Source organism: Diadema antillarum, unplaced genomic scaffold, assembly GCF_040938485.1.
Source record: "Diadema antillarum isolate AM-2024a unplaced genomic scaffold, OU_Dant_1.0 seq00001502_RagTag, whole genome shotgun sequence".
Classification (NCBI taxonomy): domain Eukaryota; kingdom Metazoa; phylum Echinodermata; class Echinoidea; order Diadematoida; family Diadematidae; genus Diadema; species Diadema antillarum.
This window is the reverse complement of record NW_027272236.1, coordinates 361,270-380,635: the sequence shown is the minus strand read 5'-3', so window position 1 is coordinate 380,635 and position 19,366 is coordinate 361,270.

The following is a 19,366-nucleotide window of genomic DNA, read 5'->3' as shown; positions in this document are numbered from 1 at the left end:
TTTCCCAAGAATGTGCATAACTTGCATATTTCCACGTTCAATACGAGTTTGATTGAAAACAGACATTGAAGCAAATGTGAAGGGATGTGAACCTTCGATCAACAAGATGACATGAAAAGCGATCATATTTCCGTTCGCATTTACCGGCTTGTAGAGTAATATAGATAGGTCAACGACACATATTTCGAAGTTACAAATGTTTGGAGATAATAATCAGTTCTTTCCGTTAAAAATAATTTCCATTGACTCAAGACCCAAGTTTGGAAACAAGAAAGAAGACAAATTGAACCCGGTTGAATACCTCTTTCACACCTTGCTCCTTTATATCCGTCTGGACAAGTGCAGTTGAAACCTTCATCAATCTCTGTACACGTAGTTCCGTTCCGGCATGGGTTCGACAGACAGGCTACGTTATGGTATGGAAACATTTCTGTTACAGTTTACGCAAACTTTTCACAGATAAGAGATGAAAAGGAAATGATAATTTAGAGAGAATTTGTGGAGCCCCTTCGGAAAGAACAGAGTAGAATTTGCCAAAGTATAACACAGTGGCAAGTCAACATAATGCAGTCTCCACAGAGGGGAAGATTTGAGAACTGCCTTTACATTTTCTACATTGTTTTATGTTCCATCGACATAAAACATGTATACATGTTGGTTCCCCATCTTAGGGAGGGTGGGGGTAGCACAAGGCATCAAAGAAAGCTAAGGTAATAAATTTTGAACGCTTTGTCTCATTTTCAAGAAAATTACAATGAGCATTTACTGACTTCCCAGATTATTACGAGTGTTTCAACTTTGATGGTAACCGCACCACATCAGATATCCATCTCTGTTGAAAGGACTACCTGTCATATTCTAATCGCGTTGAAATTAGAATTAAATCGTTCATGATGTCTGACCGTTGATATCTACGGAGTGACATAAGTCACTGCCAGAAAGACAAACGCAACACCACTGTGTTGGAATACATCTCGTTACAACAAGTGTACTTTGTAGGTCCACTCAATATGCATTTATCAGTTCTCTAGCACAAAATTTGACTCGGATTAAAACATACCGGCATGAAGAAACAGACTCGGTATATAAGATGAATGTCTAGAACACATGACATTGTGTAATGATCAAAATCAGTGGTACTAAACTGAGGACTACATGGGAAGAAGAGCACATTTACTCCTTTAAACGTATCATCCATTAAAGATAACGTATGTCGAATATTCCATAAATTAAGAAACAAACAAAAATGAATAAACAATTAGATGGACAATTTATAGACAAGTGAATGAACAATAAATTTTCATATCGCATGGACAGAACCCCTGAATCCATCTTTTTAAATTCATCTTCCATATTCCACATTTCATACAGGTTTTATATTCCATTTGATTTTGAAAAAGAAATGTTTTTAACACAATGGTCAGTTTGAAACAAAATTGCACATATATATATATAAGGACGTAATTGACGTGTAATATGAGGAACCCACTAAAAAGCAAAGTTTGCAGGATGTAATAGGTTCCAAAAATATAATATAGGCTTTTAGCACATTATATCGATGTCAAAAATGACGTAACATGCAAAAATACAAGATGTCGAGAATATTATAAAATTTACGGAATGTACAAAGTATTGTATGATGTTCATGATTAAACTTATGGTATCAATGCTAAGAAAAGTACCAACTTGATCAAACAAATGAAGTCATCCAAGCGAGGCATTATTTTGAGTATGCAGAAATTTTCAAGTGATCACGGCAAAATAATGAAATGTAGGTTTTTAGAAAATTGGCTTTAAGATTTTGCTTAAAGGAACTTAGAGAACTTGATTGCAACCGAACAGAATCTAACTTATTTAAGGGCTAAAACTGTACGAGCGGGGGAAAAATGATAGGATTCACTGTGCCTTGTAGGGTAAGCATGGATATCACTGTTTTTAACAAACATTGAGGAAAATATACTAGGAAGATCGCCAGTATTCATTTCATACATAAAAATTCCAACATGATACAAATACAAATCAGATTTTTTTTTTACAATTTACTTGAAACAAACAATTCGTTAGTGTGATAAAAAGAAATGTGCACGATTGATAATCCGCAAGGCCTTTGACCTATATAGAAATAGATGTGTATACGAAATAATTGTCTTCAAGCACACGCTTTTAGTCACTGCGGACTCAAATACCTGGTTTAGTGCAATAATATTGATTGGCATGTTGACCGACTCCCTGCGGCAGCGACATAAATGTCGCCTGGGATGATGGCGTAGGCTTCGCTATGTACTGGATGGCTGTGCCATCCTCCGCCAGCATGATCGGGCATGGTGGCTTGGTGAGATGTGGGCACGTTTCGGGATCTTCATAGCCTGTATGGTAAATGTAGTGGTGGAGCTCGACTTGTATTAAAATGAACAACAAAATTAATGAAAAAACTTACGGAAATTGATATCCATGTCCACATAGGAATCGTGTAGTGGGTGTCGAACGTGTCAGTGAGCTTTCTACCTCAGCATATTCAATGTAAATTAGATCACCCGTCAATCTTCAGAGTCGTGTGTAACACATTGTGTTCGTTGTATATATTCAGAGTCGACTTAAACCACTACATCTTATCACAATAGGCAAATTACGGAGCAGGGGGGATGTAAGAAATATTTCAGCAATTGCCATGGTCTGCTGGTGAAAGATTTTTGTGACAAGAGCGTTTTCACGGCCTATTGGCATTACCTTCAATGAAAAATAGACACAGACAAACTTAAATTACTCAAAACTATAGATAGAACAATAAGAGTGATTCATGCATGCCTTAAACCGAGTCACTACATAAGTTCAATTAATATATAAATGTAACGATGTTTGTGATTGATGATAAAAGAGAACCTCATGGGCGAGCATATTTTGAGAACGGAAATGGACTGGATTGATTTCTGCGACGATTTTGGATTTGATGGGAATGACTGACTGATTGATGATAAACGTCTTAACCAGCACAGGGACTGAATGAGAGTGCATGGGCGAAACGCACAGGGACATTGCATGCAGTACCAAACATCTTGATAGGCTGGTCACTGGACTTGAAATGACACGCCAGAATGACATAATATGATAGAGAATACTCTTGAATGGAAAGAAACGTCTTAGTTGAAACGGCAATGGATAGTGAGGGCGGACGTGAACTAAACTAGTGTGGAACATATACAGTGTTCTTGCATTCACTCCGCGTTTGACCAAATCAGACCCCCCCCCCAAAAAAAAAAAAGAATTAACAAGAACACACACACACACACACACACACACACACACACACACACACACACAAATGAATAGATATAAAGATGGCCAGTCTCGATTTCCAGTCTGTGGTTCTGGCCAGTATTTAGAGGCCAAAACATTCATAGATATTCTCTGACGGTTAAGGTCTGAGACCTGTGATAATTCCCCATAGACACATATGTTATTGTTGATACACACACAGACACACACACACACACACATACACACACACACACACACAATTCTACGTCTTTCGCGTTTTGCTATCTAAAGTAGACCAGCATATTCATGTGCCTATTTCACGCCAGTCTTTAGTCCAAGGCCGCAAGTGAAGAGAAGTAATGAATATAGGAAAATGGCGTAACCGCGTGGATGGATTGATATCAAACAACTCGAATGCTACTACACAGTCTAAATAATCGATGAAAAAACATACCTAACAAACGATATATTCTTTTTCAGTGCTCACGGTTATTCACTGCTGTCGGTGAACACGGACAATACATAGGGTATGGTCACCAATGTGTTGGCACTTGTTATTAATTCAGTTTATGTTTTGTAAAACACGATTTTCAAATCTGTTACTCGGCGGCAAACAGAGGGTACTGGTGATGCATAAAGTGTCCTTGCTTGGTAAAGGGAAAGAAAACTAGAAAATGAAGAAAAAATACCCCCCCCCCCAAAAAAAAAGCGTCACAAGTTTATTATCTTCAATGTCTTCATTCTTAAATCTAACATTTTCACTGACATCCTGTCAGAAGTTTCAGATTCGAAGCAAATTAAAGACGCCATTTTATCTTGAAAATTTGAAATCACATCTGGAATGCTTAAGCCGTATACATCTATATTCGAGCTCTATTGGTCGCTCAATATGTTTCACGCATCTATTTATGTACGGCGTGAAGCTGATATTATGCGTGATAGCAATGATTATATACGTGAAATATACGTGTTATAAAAAAGATGTTGCGAATGTAAAGGACTCCTTCACCATGTTCATTGTCCATTGACTGATTGAGGGCATGCACAATATTTTCGATACGAGAATGACCGGTAATATACACAAGGTGAAAATGCCTTGTAACTTTGATAGTAATTCAATATTATGACGTCGTCATACAGAGCAGGGACAGTGTACTCATACTTGTATATGTATAGAGCATAATTATTTTGCCCCTAAACGTGCTAAAAAGCCCCATACGCCCGGATGTTCCTGATGAAGCAAACCGACAGTTAGTGTTATTGATACATTGTTCTTTGTCATATATACAATTTTCACTTCCCTCACTTCCCTTGATACACGCTCTCAGCAAAAATGTTGCATCCGAAGGGCAGAGGCAAACATAATTTAGAACCATGTGCGGCAATAATCAAATAATCGTTATCTCTAATATGAAAATAATCATTGGCCCAATGCGAGCAGCATGAGGCCTCCAGTGAAGGTGTTTCTCACGCGGTTTCCGCTGTTGATGTTTAAGTTTCGTCGCGTTTTTCATCTAACCTAATAAATACGCCGAAATTGTATAGTTTTCGATTTGTTCATGCAATAACAATACACACAAACACACACACACACACACACACACTCACACACACATACACCTATATATATATATATATATATATATATATATATATATATATATATATACATATGCCTATATACAGGCCTATACCGATTGTTGCCCCTCCTAAAAAAAGAAAAATACAACGGGACCCTCCGCAATGATAACTAAAAAAATAGCAAATCATCCCAATACTTTTAGTCACCCCCTGCTTGTTCACGAAATAGGGGCAAATATCTACGGTCTGGTGCCATATTCCATGAGGCCGGAGGCTTGGTTAGAGGTTGAACGCTGCATTCTTTTTAATATAAAGGTCTCACCTGGCACATACGTTCCCTGGGCCAAGACAAAAAAGTTCCATTCAAAGAGATACTGTTTACTTTGTACAAATAACATTCGTTTTATGTTATTTATGAAAAATAGACTTGTGAATGTGAAAATTTTAAAGATATACATGTGAAAAACAAACATTCACCGGAAGTGAATGTTTTTACATTTTCCAAACCCTCATGGTACCATGTGAGAAGTTTTCTTTTGTTTGTTTGTGTATGTGTGTGTGTGTGTGTATGACCCGTATGTTGTCACAAATACTGTAGAGTGCTTTTTAGATAATCATAAAACTTCTATGGATTATCATTTATGAACGAAATATTATAACATATGTAACCAAAAAAGCCCTTAATTTTACGTTGACCATGAAACTTTCTTTGAGAATGTTTCTTAGCTGAAGTGGAAAAGATACAACCAAAGAGACACCTGGTCTTAATTTTTCTTTTTCTAAAAATAATTGTTGTGGCCCAATTTTCTATGAATGATATGTGCAAAATAAAGTTAACCAAAAGACACTCATCTTACAGATTCTACATAGTTTGCATAGTAATTAACAAAATTACTTGATTTCTAGAACCGCATCTTAAAATTACTTTAAACGTATGACTACCACGCTCACTAAAATCAAATGTGCACCTATTATACATTATGTACACTGACTATTGATCAGCGGTTTCCTGCATAGACTCGCATACATAGTCTTCATTAAATTTTCCTTCTTATTCTTATAGAAATCAAAAAGAATCACAGGTCTTCTTCGCATCAAATCTAATGAGGGGAAGCAATTAACAACAAAATTTTGATTAACGATCGCCTGATTTGTATAAGTTCTAGCTAATATAGCTATATTTACGATGGGGCGTATTGTTATAACTTATATGTAAGTATATAAGGAAAGGTATTTGTCCTCACTGATCAGTCCATATTGAAATTGAAACAAATCATTGAAAAAACAACCCGAAGATACAGAGGTGATTGTGATTATCGACTAATCCCTTTTGCATATGTGGTTACTCTGGATAGCACTGTTTCCTGTCACTTTTATACGTTTCCGTAACTTTGTCATTTCAAAATGAAATAACTACCACTCAGGTTTATAGGTTCTATTCTACTGAGTACAGCCAAGTTGAGAAAGAGTTTGAACATTACATTATGCCACCGTCAACAGAAAGTATAATGGCTGAAGAGTTGACATAGAAATCCATGGAGACTGTTTTAATGTCGTTCACTTTGCATTTACTAAAATATAATTGTTTTCGCCTCCTGCAATGTCAGCTCTCTCTCTCTCTCTCTCTCTCTCTCTCTCTCTCTCTCTCTCTCTCGACAGCGAGGACATATCTCGGAACAAAGGCCGCCTGAAAGCCATAATGCGTGTTTGAGAATTGCCCCTCAGCTATTTCTTTTGCATATTTTAGCAATCACTAATGATCAGGGGAACAAAATATATACGAAACGTTTCATCGCCATCACGTTTTGTCAATTTACCTCTGAATGAAGGAGGGACCTTCAAATTACTAACGAACGTTGGACATTATATGACGAAATGACTTATGCATTACTCTATTGTGCTACGTTTGTAGCTAGAGAAGACCTTTTTTTTCAATTAAAGTTATAATGTGGCAGAAATAAAGTGTTTCTATTTTTATGTGAAATGAGATAGTTGCGAGTCATTCAGCATATTGTTACTGGTGTATTAGAAGCTCTTCCAAATTTACCTCTGTAAAAAAAAAGTACATGTATGTGATTGTTGGATTCAGAAAGCTGGTAGACACGTATTACTTGTAAACGTGAATTGGGTTATATTGCTATTTTTAGTACAGAGATCACTATCAGCCTAATTGTTGTACTCTTTCAACATTTCACACACTTTTCTTGAATTTAATTCTCAACTCATTGTGATTATATTGTAATTCGATGTATTAAGAATACATACATTATCTTTTTCTTCATGCTATTCATACTGCCTTGCTTTGTCCACTGACACTCTTGGGTGAAATTGAAAATAAATGAAATGAAATTATCGCTCTCACAAGGGTAGACAAACATTTATATAGCTCCTTTGGTAATCATCATTATCTACTACCTACTAATTTTATAAATAGGAGTGTGGGTATAGAGTCACGGTACTCAGGCGTGGCAGTTCCATGATAATCACTTTGATATTAATCCTCCATTATCCGGTAACTCTAATTCCCTGTATGATCACATGGAATAGCTTTAAAGATCTGTTGAGATAATTACCAGCTATCTATTTCCTGAAGGCAATTCACTATTGGACACCAGAGTGTATCTTAATTAACGAGTAATCCAGTGACCTGGAGATCAACTGATGCTTTGAACGAGTCGATCGCAGACAATTTTGGTTATGAGCGGTTACTGGAGCGGCATGGCTCGGCGTGTACCATAATATCTGCCCCTCTTTACTAAATGTGTCTGACTATTTTAAACCTTGCACTTCGAACGCCCACGCCCTTTCACCAGCTTCAAATACAGTCATTATAATTATGCGGCCTTGTTCATTAGGGTATAAACATTCTCCTCATGTCGGTGTTAGTACTAATCATGGGAGAGAGTGACACGACATTTGCTCCTGCGAAATTTTGCTTCGATCTTATCTTTTTTTTTTCAAGGACTTAGGGTTAGGATTGGGGTTGTGATAGGGTTTTAGGTTTATTTTGATGTATGGATTAGGATTAGGGTTAAGGTTATGGCTGTGGGTAGAATTAATGTCTGGATTAGCGTGTAGATATTTCATGGGAGCAAATTAATGTCGCAGGAGCAAATGCCATGGAACCATGAGAGAGAAGCCCTCCCTGCACAAATCTCGCAGAGTGCCTTATACGATTTCTAATACCCTATAGTTTCGACATGTAACTTAGCCCACCTATTTTCACAGCTAGATTTAAAAAAAAAAATGAAAGTAAAACTTAAAAAAAGTAAAAGTCTGTCGCGTGTTACCACGCGGTAGATTAAAAACCTGTCGTATCCGCAATACATGTACCACGTTCTTCCCATTTTGTGTTTACGTAAGTTTGCAATAGATTGTTCTTTCCTAATTTAGTTTCATTTTTTTATCTCTCCACTTGTACATATGAAATCTTCATGACTGATGGATGGTCATTCTTTTTAGATCAAAACATAAACAGGAGTATTCAAAGAAAGAGATAAAAATAAACACGTGTATAATAGTATATCTTAATAATACTTCATCGTACATTCAAGTTTTACAGTTCGAGGATATCCATGAGTGTCGGAGTTTGAAGCTATATAACAAACATCTGTCTAGTATCAATTTTTCTTTAACACCGTCCTCAATGTGGAAAGCGTCTGAGTTAGAAGAATGGGCAGTGGCGCTACCAAATTTTCTATTCGCACGCGCAGATTGCAAATTTGAGTGACTTTTTCAGGCCTTGTCAGCAATTTTCTGCAAAAAAGAAGAATATCATAGCCTTAATATCCATGATTTGTCCTTTCATAATTATGACAGCTAGCTCTTGCGTTAATGATAATAATAATAATAATAAGACGCCGGCTCGAGAAAACTTTATTTGAAAATATGCTTCAGTATTACCCAGATAGGTGGATAGTTAATAAGGAGCCATTATACAGGATTCACTTGGCAAATAACAATGGCCTTGATGCTTCAATTAATTTACACACAAGGCGGGATCGGGGGGGGGGGGGAGAGATAAAAGGGAATACTACAGACGGTTCGTTTGAGAATAGTGTCGTAAATCAGCACATGATCATGAGGTTGTCTGACTATGCAGATAACCAGAGAGCTAAGAGTTTTCATCAGCGAAATGTTGGAGGGGGGGGGGGGTAGAAACCCACCTAAAGGACCTTCCCAGCCAAGCAAAGAGGACTTTTTGGCCTGCACTTGCGCCTTTGAAATATTAGAAGTGCAAGTTTAGAGATAGATAAGTGATGGACCGTGGACCCCTGCTCTGCTTTGGCTCCTATCCCTCTTCAAAAACGTCGCGTTGCCGCTGTCAGTGATGAAGGATTAACATTATTGACTGTTAAATGTAGCGAGGATTGAAGACACCTAGAGAATTTTGAAATATACAATCATCAAAATCTGTACCATTTACAACATTGATTGCTCCATCCATATTAGAGATCAGACCTTGCAAGTGCATGCATTCTGTGAATACTTATATACACTCAGCAAAAAAGAAAAAAGAAAAAAAGAAGGAAGTAAACACTTTTTCGAGTTCATATTTTTCATAGAAGATTTTAATGAAGATCAATGTATTATATACCATATTAAAGGTAATTTAATTGCCTATCAGGTTAGTAGGTTAATTCAAAAGGAAACTTTACGCATGAGTGAACACATTCATTTTTGCCGGTCAAGGCACAAAAGTAAAAATTGCAAAATTTGACAAGTTGTCTTTCATTTGGCAATGGCCTTCAAGATAACAATGACAACAAATAGCCAGTTCAACACGATGGGAGACATGAATGAAATAGCAAAAAAACAAGTTTTTGTTCTCTTTATCTCTTTGTAACATCGAGCAAAACAAAATGGGATACTAAAGGGGGAAAATAAGAATTTTCTGTCAGCTTAAACTTCAAACGACATAGGGAGTAATGGCATAGACATGATTAGATAAACAGAATTCCTTTAATTTATTCTTTCTATTTAGTAATTTAAGGATTGAAATATAAGAACCAAAAATTATCTACAAGTTTCCTAATTTGAAAAACAAATTGAAATTTCTATCATTTTTGTTGATATTGCTTCTTCTCTTATTTCATTTGATTTTAGGTTTGACCAAAGATTGTTCATTCTATCTCCCTTATTTTTGGCCTTTATTGATATTTTGGGCTTCAAAGATATCATAGAGATCAAGGTTTCTTTGGGCAACTTAAGTTATGTATCCAATTGTGTTAAATCTGTCTTTTGTTCTTATTTCTATATGGGAGAGCACTTGCACATGAATGACAACTTGTTCATTTTTGCAATTTTTGCTTTTGTGCCTTGGAAGAGAAAAACAAAGGTGTTCACTCATGCATAAAGTTTCCCTTTTATTGACCTACTAGGCTGATAGTCAATTAAATTACCTTCAATATGGTATATAATACATTAACTTTTAGCCAAATATTCTATGAGAAATATAAACTTGAAAAAGTTTTTAATTTCTTTTTTTGCTGAGGGTATAGTCTTCAACTGGTTAAGTCTCATTAGCTTACTCCAAATAAAAGACAACTTACGGCTTTACGGCATATAGTATTCTCTGTAAATACCCCCCCCCCATGCAACCCTACCTGCTGCACTGTCACTGTTTTGTGTGAATTCATATTGTGCAGATGAGCCCATTGTGGAGTGCTCAGTCAGGAAAGCTGAATGCTTGTTTTTTTACTATCCGTATAGAATTGATAGAAATTAAGCGTGTTTTCGTGCAACTTTTTTTTTCGAGCTTGCGTCACTCATATTTTGTGCATAAGGTTTCATGTATAAAAGAAGAAAATATAGATGTTTTGCATGTAAACTTCGGGTTTTTTCCGAAAAGATAATGGTAAAAGTCTAAAAAATTAACTCAAAGTCGCCATTGAATCGTGCATCAAAATGAAAGAAGAGAGCGTATTTTTCCACTGACGTACATCTCATGAATTTTTTTATTTGGATAGCAACAAAATTGTAATGAATTTTTTTTTTCGTTTTTCGTTTTATCTGGGACACGCTCTATAGGCCTAGCTAATTGTAATTCTAAGAAAAGAAAAGAAAAAAAACATTAAGATCGAGCGTCTTGTCAAATAGCAGTTTTCGGGGTTTTTTTTTATTTATTGGTTCCTGCATCATTGTCGTTATTGTTGGTATCATATACGTTTAATACACATAAGTGGTGATAAAGTAGTTTTGTCTCTACTGGCTTCACAATGCGTTACGAAACTAATCAGCGATACACTGAATTATACAGATGTTTTGCCTGCAGTCCTTATACATGATTAACTGGTTCCTGCATCATCGCAGTACTTGTACATACAAGTTAGCTCTACATGCTACATAGGCATTACAAATATACATAATTTGCTACAAAACAGTTTTGTCCCCACTGGCCGCTTTACAATGCGTAACGAAATGAAACAGCGATACAAAGAATAATGCAGATGTTTTCCTTGCAGGCCTTGTACATAATACAAGGATGAGAATGTCGCTGTATCGCAACTGGTATGCCTCCGCCATATCGCATGGTTTTCTCAGAAGGCTGAACCAGCGCTGAACAATTACACGTCTTGACAATGTGAGATAACAGTTCTACATATAATATCAGCAGAAAAACAAACAAACAAACAAACAAACAAACCGAAATGATTATGTTTGTCACGATGACTTGGGTGTCTATTTTCCTTGAATTAGATTTCATTTTGGATGGACGGCTAAATTGTTTGGGAAAGCGAGTGTTCAAGAATTTGAGCATTTTCACTTGACCTTTGCCCCTTGCCCTTTTATTCCATGGCCCACAATATTTCAAATAATCACAGCCGTTATTCATGACAATATCTATGGCTATTTTTAAGATATGGGGAAAAATAAATTGTGACACTGCAACATTTTTACTTGACCTTTGACCCCATGGCCCAAATCTGTCCTTGCAGAATCATTGTGCAGTAATGCATGTTTATACCTAGTTTGGTTAGGTTGTTTAGTTTGGTTAGGTGGTTTAGTTTGGTTAGGTTTATGCATCATGTAGTCAATGAATCAATCAATTCAACTGATTTTCTTTCTTTCCATATAAAGCAATACAAAATATTATACATATGTACATGTACATATATATATATAGGCCTATGTATACATTATGAGTTTCAATGATACGTATTACACAAGCATAGTAACTCTGTCTTAATATTAATTCGACAAATGAGCTAAGTTAGCAATTAAAATTACATTGTTTAACTGTATGTAGAAAAGAGAGCTCCGGCCGAAAAAGCAAAGCTTAAAATTGTACATTTTGTGAATTACTGTGATGAAAGATAAGAAAGGGCATCTCAAGATCAGTTAAGGACTCCATATCTGAAAATCTTGACGTCATAACGTTAAACCAAAGGACAAAGAGAAAAGACTATAACAAGGATAAGGACGAAAACAAGGACGGGACTGGTAGGAAAAACAAAAGATAAAGGAAAGGAAACAAACACAAGTGATCTACAATTGGATTTTAAGTTTTAAAGATCATCACATAGTATGGGCAGAAGGTAGAAGTTCAATGAAGCAGGTTACAGAGGAAAGGTGTCATTTTAGCGTGAAATAGTAAAATCTTAGCATTTCATGACCTCAAAATTCCCGAGAGAATCATTGTCATTGCCAGAAAGCACCTACCTGCATATTAGTTTCGTGAAGATACCTCGAGCCATTTCCGAGTTATGGAGAAAAAAGGTGAACTATTTGCATGTTCATTTGAATGGGCCAAAACTTTCCGTTTAGGCCTATCTGGTAATACATGAATATAATTATCAAGTTTCAAGAAGACACCTTTCGGCATAAAGATATGGGGGAAATAGTGAAATTTAAGAACGTAACCTTTGATCTTTGACCTAGACCTTGAGCATGTGCACCCAAAGATAGGCATAGGTACAACTTCTTTCACTCATAATTATATACGTCAAGTTCAATCAGGATACCTCAAACTGTTTTAAGTTACTTTGTCCACACATCGCCGGTTTAGATGGCGGTTCATGGCTGTTCGGCAATTCGCCGTGCTCCGCCAAAGACCGTGTTCACACCGTACACAAACCCTGGTCATCCGTCACTCATCCGCCATAAACTCCGAGAACAGCGGAGAACCGCCAGAAAAATTAAACATGTTTAATTTTTCGTGGCGGTTTTGGCGGTTTGAAATGGACCGTGTTCAAAACGCCGTTCACCGTGTAAAGAACGACTCCTCCGTGTTTGCACCGCAAGATCCGTGATAATACCGTGTTAACACCGTCATACCTTTTCATGCAAAAACAAATGTTGATCTTAATAGAGAATAATGCCTCCGGCGACACTTCGTAGCGGAGCAATAAAAAAAAGATTGGGAAAAAAGCAAAGATGAAACCATAATACAAGATCGGGTATATATATTGAATGGTAAAGTTTCATTACTTCTTCTTTTTTAATTTAACACATAGAGTGAAACAGAAAATTTTCATGTTCAAAAGTTGGTAGGTTTGTTGAATATTATATCAGTTACTTTAAAAGGCGTGTTTATTTTTTGTTAACGCTTAATAAAAGATGGCCAGCTACGTGAACCTGTAAGTTATACACAGAAGACTTATGTAAATATGTTGACTTCTGCTTTCGTGATTATGTATGCCTTTTTGTGAGAGTACATGTTGATACAGATATGTTGAAACTTAAGAGAGTAGAGGGAAAAGCGATGTTGAAACTTGAAAAAAAAAAGAACCACCATTATTGTATTACGTGAACCTGTAAATAAAGAGGAAACTATGTAGATATACACTATTCTTCTTTGATATGTATGCCTTTTTAATGACTGTTGCTAGAGATATGCGAAAACTTTAAAAGAAAGAAGAAAAAAAGAGATGTTGAAACAAGCAAGAATACTTGTAGCCCTACATCACTTGATATATAAACCTGCAAATGAACAGGAAACTTTGTAAACTATGTTGGATTCTGCTTTGACATGTATGTCTTTTTAATGACAGTTAATACAGATATTTTAAAAGTTAAAAGACAGAGAAAATAGCATGTTGAAACTTAAAGACAATATTGCTTATTGCATCACTCATGTCAATCTGTAAATACACGGGGTTACAACGTTTCGCAATTTCTTTTGAATTGTGTTTACCTAAAACAAAGCAATGCCTCTTTGTAACCCATTGAAGACGAGTGAAAGGGCTCTGATTGCATCCAACTACAGGGGCTTGGTATGGACTCCTCAACCTTTCGGGAAGATCCGTGTTACTACCGCGCCAACGGACGGCCGATACGGCCGACAAAAAGACGGACGTACGTACGGACCCCGGGGTCGGACCGCCCCAAAACATAACTATATGCCTCCGGCGACACGTGGCGGAGGCATAGAAATAGAAGGGAGGGATGACTTGTATATAGATAGGATAGAAGAATGAAAAAAAAAGGTATAAGGAGAGGTCTGTATGATTGCATCAGCAAGGTTTACACAAAGATAATATCACCTGGATCACTGATCAGAAAGGCTTGACAAAATGTTTTCTCACCCATGTTATCCCCTTCAACTCAACAAGAAGGGCAACCGATCTGCCACGAAACTCTTTGATTTCAAATTGAAGGGATTGTTTTACTACACTTTTGTCATTCTAACTTCATGGCATGCTAGATGTGCTATAAATTGTGTGTGCTGTCAAGCTTCAGTCTTGTGAAAAATATTTCATTGTAATGGCAAGCTTATATCGTGAGATTCCATTTCATTTAGCGAGACACAATCATGACTGATTGTCCAAACTCGTTAACTTGAATGAACAGCAACTTAAACATTAACAATGTCAACTTTTCTTTTCTATTCCGGTAAATGCAGTCTTTAGTCTTTTGTCTAACTTGACAAAACAAAATAAAACAAAACCCAAGAAATATATCACCTAAAAAGAAATTAAAGTATATGTAATGAATAAGCATAGATTTCCGGGTTTAATTACTGCGTGCAGCTTTTAATTACTTCCACACAGTTCTCAGACTTTTCTTTTTCGTTTTATCGCATTCAACAGTCAGCACCTTGCGGAAATTCTTTTAAAAATTCCGTTTAGCAACTAACTAGATTGATTTAATTGAGTAGCCCTTCTGAATCTGCAAATTATTTTTTTTTCCTGCAATCTTTCCTGCAATTTTTATTTAGAACAGTTCAAAACAATTCATTTGCCAATTGAATTTGAAAGAGTCGAGTAACTGGGCAAATGTAAACTTACCTTTAATGCAATCATCTTGAGCGTATATGTATACGTGAAAGGCGGTGTAAAACTCTCGGTTGGACTTGATTATTGTGAGATCAGAGGAGTACCAATAGATGCTTTTACAGAAACTGCACTACGCTTGTCCCAGATACACGCGTTGCTCATTCATTTCTTTCTCCCGTCGGCGCAAAATTAGAAATGAAATGTCAACGAGGGCTCTTTCAGCATATAATAGCAATATGCGACGATGCCAGAACACAATTTTAATTTTAATGATTTGCATCATTAATGTCTTTCCAATCGGTCAGGAAAATGGGAGAATTCCTTAAAAGTTTCACCCTTGCGTGACGCTTGTCAAATTAGGATAACGATCGGGTGATTCTATGTTGAGGATGCTATTACTGACAAAAATGAAATAGGACAGTTGTTGAAAACGCAGGGTCTATGCCTTTTAAGTAATAAAGCAATAACAAAACCAACTGACTCTGTGAAGGGGCTTTCACACTGAGCCTGCCAAGAGTTGGGTGGTTCGTAGGCAGGCACAGTTCAGGACAGCATAGTCCTCACACAACACTATGCGTGCCCGATGTGAAAGTCCCCAAGGGGCTTTCACACCGGGCTCGCGTAGAGTGGCGTAATGCTGCGTAATGACTCTGCCCAAACTCTCGATCTTGCGATCGTTTGGTTCCTTCGCTTTAAAAAAAAAAAGATAATAATAATAACACACAAAAAATAAAATCCATGATAGCGTATTTCGGCGTAGTCGGTGCGCAACACTATGCAACTCCATATCAGGGGTTGCCCGGTGGTCCGATGGCAGGGACTACCAGGAGGAGAGTCGGGTCATAGTTATTAACTTGTTTCCCCTGCAAATTTTCACATTCCTTTAATCATCTTGATTCACGATAGGTTTGACGTTTCATATACTATTTCATTCTTTATGGTTTTTTTTTTTTTTCAGACCACCAAATCTCATTGTGGGGTCATCAAAATATATTCACCAAAAGATTTTGGTGGCCTGAACGTGCCACTGAGAAAAAAAAAATGGTTTATTGAAATCAGGATCTCTAGAACATCGCATGAAGAACTTCCAGTGATGCAGTGCAGTCAATGGTAGCAAGTTTCTCGCTCGTTGGATAGGAGAGGTGGTCGTCAAAATTTCTGATAATCAATATAGGCATAAAAAGCGTATGGGGACAACGCAGCGAACGAATAATGAGTCAATATTTCATTACCCTGTATCAAGTAGTGAGTCGACTGACAATAAGTTCGACGAGAATTTGTGTACTGGATACAACATTGAATTTGATTACTACCAGAGTCGTTTGCAGTGGCGCTGTGGGCATGTCATTACGAGGAAATGGGCGGAAGAGAGTTTTCGTGCTACACCCGAGTTCCCACACAATACCGGGGTTTATGTCCCTCTTGTCAATACCTCATCAATAATAAACACTGTAGGGACAAGAGCAACGTTGAAAAAAGGAGGTAATATCATTATGGCGAATGGCAGCACAATGTTAAAGTCAAATACAGAAAGGCGAATCGACCAATCCTAAAGAAAATAGTGCTCTGAACTTTCCAGGGCAGGTGAGTGTCATAATTGAAAATATGGCTTCTGCATTAATGGGCACTTCATTACTGGAATTGTCGCTATGGCAACTGACATGCCTCCGCTATCGCATGGTTCTCCAAATATAGGTCTTAAGTACGTCTAAACAATGTGAGACAACGTTTTCCATTAATTGCCTAACAAAAATGATATGACATGTTTGTCACAATGTTCAGGGCTAACTTTCCTTGAGCTAGATTTCATTTGGAAGTACATGTATAACTAAACTGTTTAAGAGAACAAGTATTCAAGATGTTGAGCATTTTCACTTTATCTTTTACCCATGCCTTTCGACCACAATGTCCATAATTCTTTATAGTCACGAACTGGTAACATTTATTTTCATAAAATACATATGTATGACATATGGGAAAATGTGACCTTTTCACATTTTCAGTTGACTTTTGGACCCCATGACCAAAGTTTTGCCCTATATGCCAAAGTCTTGCCCTATAGGATCACTGCGCAATAATGCATGTAAGGCCTATAGTGAATTGATCAAATTCTTGCATTAGATAATCTCCCAGGTATATGAAAAAAGTGTTATTTTAGAATATAACTTCACCTTTGACACTTGACCTTTGATCCTACTATACAGTCAGACCATTAAGTTATGTTACTCCCGCACGCACTGCGCACGGGGCTGCTTCGTGCGGCTGCGTGCGGTTTCGCACGGGTGCGTGCGGCTCCGTGCCATTTCGTACGGCCTCGTGCGGGTGCGTGCGCTTCTGTACGCCCCCGTGCGACCCCGTGCGACCTCGTGCGCCTCCGTGCGGCTGCGTGCCAGTCAGTGCGCCTCCGTGCGGCTGCGTGCCACCGTCGAGTGCGGACCATCTGGCACGCTACCGTGCGAGGTGTTGGCATGGTACCGTGCGTGGTGTTGGCACGCTACCGTGCGAGTCCGTGCGAATCCAGCATCCTGCTAGTCCCGATACGGGACTCTTTTTTTTTCACCCTCTCATACGCCCTCATTGGTGGTAGCGCGAAGTCTTCTCGATCGCGACAGTCCACGCATCGCGTGAGTCCACTAATTGCTGCCCCCGAAAAAAAAAGAAAAGAAAAAAGATCTACACTTGGTCTCTCCTTATACTTCACGCCCTCAACGACGGTATTTCCGTGTGCAATATTGCTAATACCATACACACCGTAATAGTACACACCGTATACGAAGGCAGTCCAGGCAGTGGACTAGCATCCTGCGTGCGAATCCATTGGAGGCCGTGCGTGCATGCATTGTAAATAATAATGTCCCCTTTGTAAGTGTGTGCTCATGACTATGTGTGCGCCTGCGTGTCCATGTCTGTGGATCCGTGCCCATGCCTGTGTGCCTGCAAGCGATCGCGAGAAGACGATGCGATGTACACACTGTACAATATTCAATGAAAGCCCTTACAAGTGTGTGCAACTGCGTATTACATGTAAACACTCATGCCTGTCCAAAAATGGACGATTTTCTACATTGCAGAGATCACTGCCAATCTTTCTAAAAATATGGAGTACCATCACCGTGTGTACATGTATCTCTCCTTGAAAAGAAATTGGAAAAATTGTGTGGTTGTATGTGTGTCTTTATCACTCGATAACTTGAACAGTGTAGAAATAATTATGGTAATAATGACAATTAACAACAACAACAACAGAGAAAAGCTATTGTATAATTACATTAAGGGAACCATTTGTTGATGATGATGATGATGTTGATGATGACTCAAAAGGTAGTAATAAATGTACATTGTAGATGTTCCATATTGTTGCATTATCAGTATGGTGTATTAGTATTTTTACTATTTTTGCCTCCCGTTCCTTCCGCAATTCTCTGAGTGCCTTTAATGCCCCCAAACGAGATTCTTTTCGCCCGTCGACAGAGAGGCACACAGGTAGTCCATGGGCCAAGAGCCGAAAAATGGGTTGTTGGTACCACCCGAGGTGGCAAAACCTTTTTGGTGTCATTTTGATTGTCGGACATAGATATGCTTATCAAGCTATGATAGCATTTCCAAATGAGTAGCTTAGTCATAATAAATGAATTTTTAACCAATTTGGTCTCGTTTTTATATCCCTATACTTCTGAATCGAAACTAACCGCTATACAAATACGAGCACTGCCTTCTGTATGTCCACAGGTGTTCTGTTGTAAACGCGGTGCGCTTAGTCTTTATTCAAGGCAGCGAAGGGAATATCCAAGGGTTATGATGTCCACAGCTGTCACGCGGTGCGCTTAGTCTTTATCTAGAACAATGTACCGTTATCATTATCTAAAGTTCCTAATAAAAGGGATTATCTATACTGTTTTTATACCACCCTCTCAACAAATACATCAGTTTTAAACAAAAACCACTCTGTTCATTTACAACATTATTAATTATAATGTATTGTAGTGTACCGGTACATTGTTTTTGCATAATCTTTCATTGTTGGATGGAAATAAAGCAACATTGGCGTGGTATTAGCGTTTTCAACGTAGCTTTTTCACCGGAAAACGATAAATAATTGAAAAAGACGCTAAAATTCACGAGAAATTGCTTTTTTGTTGTTGTTTTTAGATAAAGGGATATACACTGTATCATAAGCTTTGGATATTTCCTTCGCCGTCTTGAATATTAGACTAAGCGCTGTGGACATCATAACCCTTGGATATTCCCATCGCTGCCTTGAATAAAGACTAAGCGCACCGCGTTTACAACAGAACACCTGTGAACATACAGAA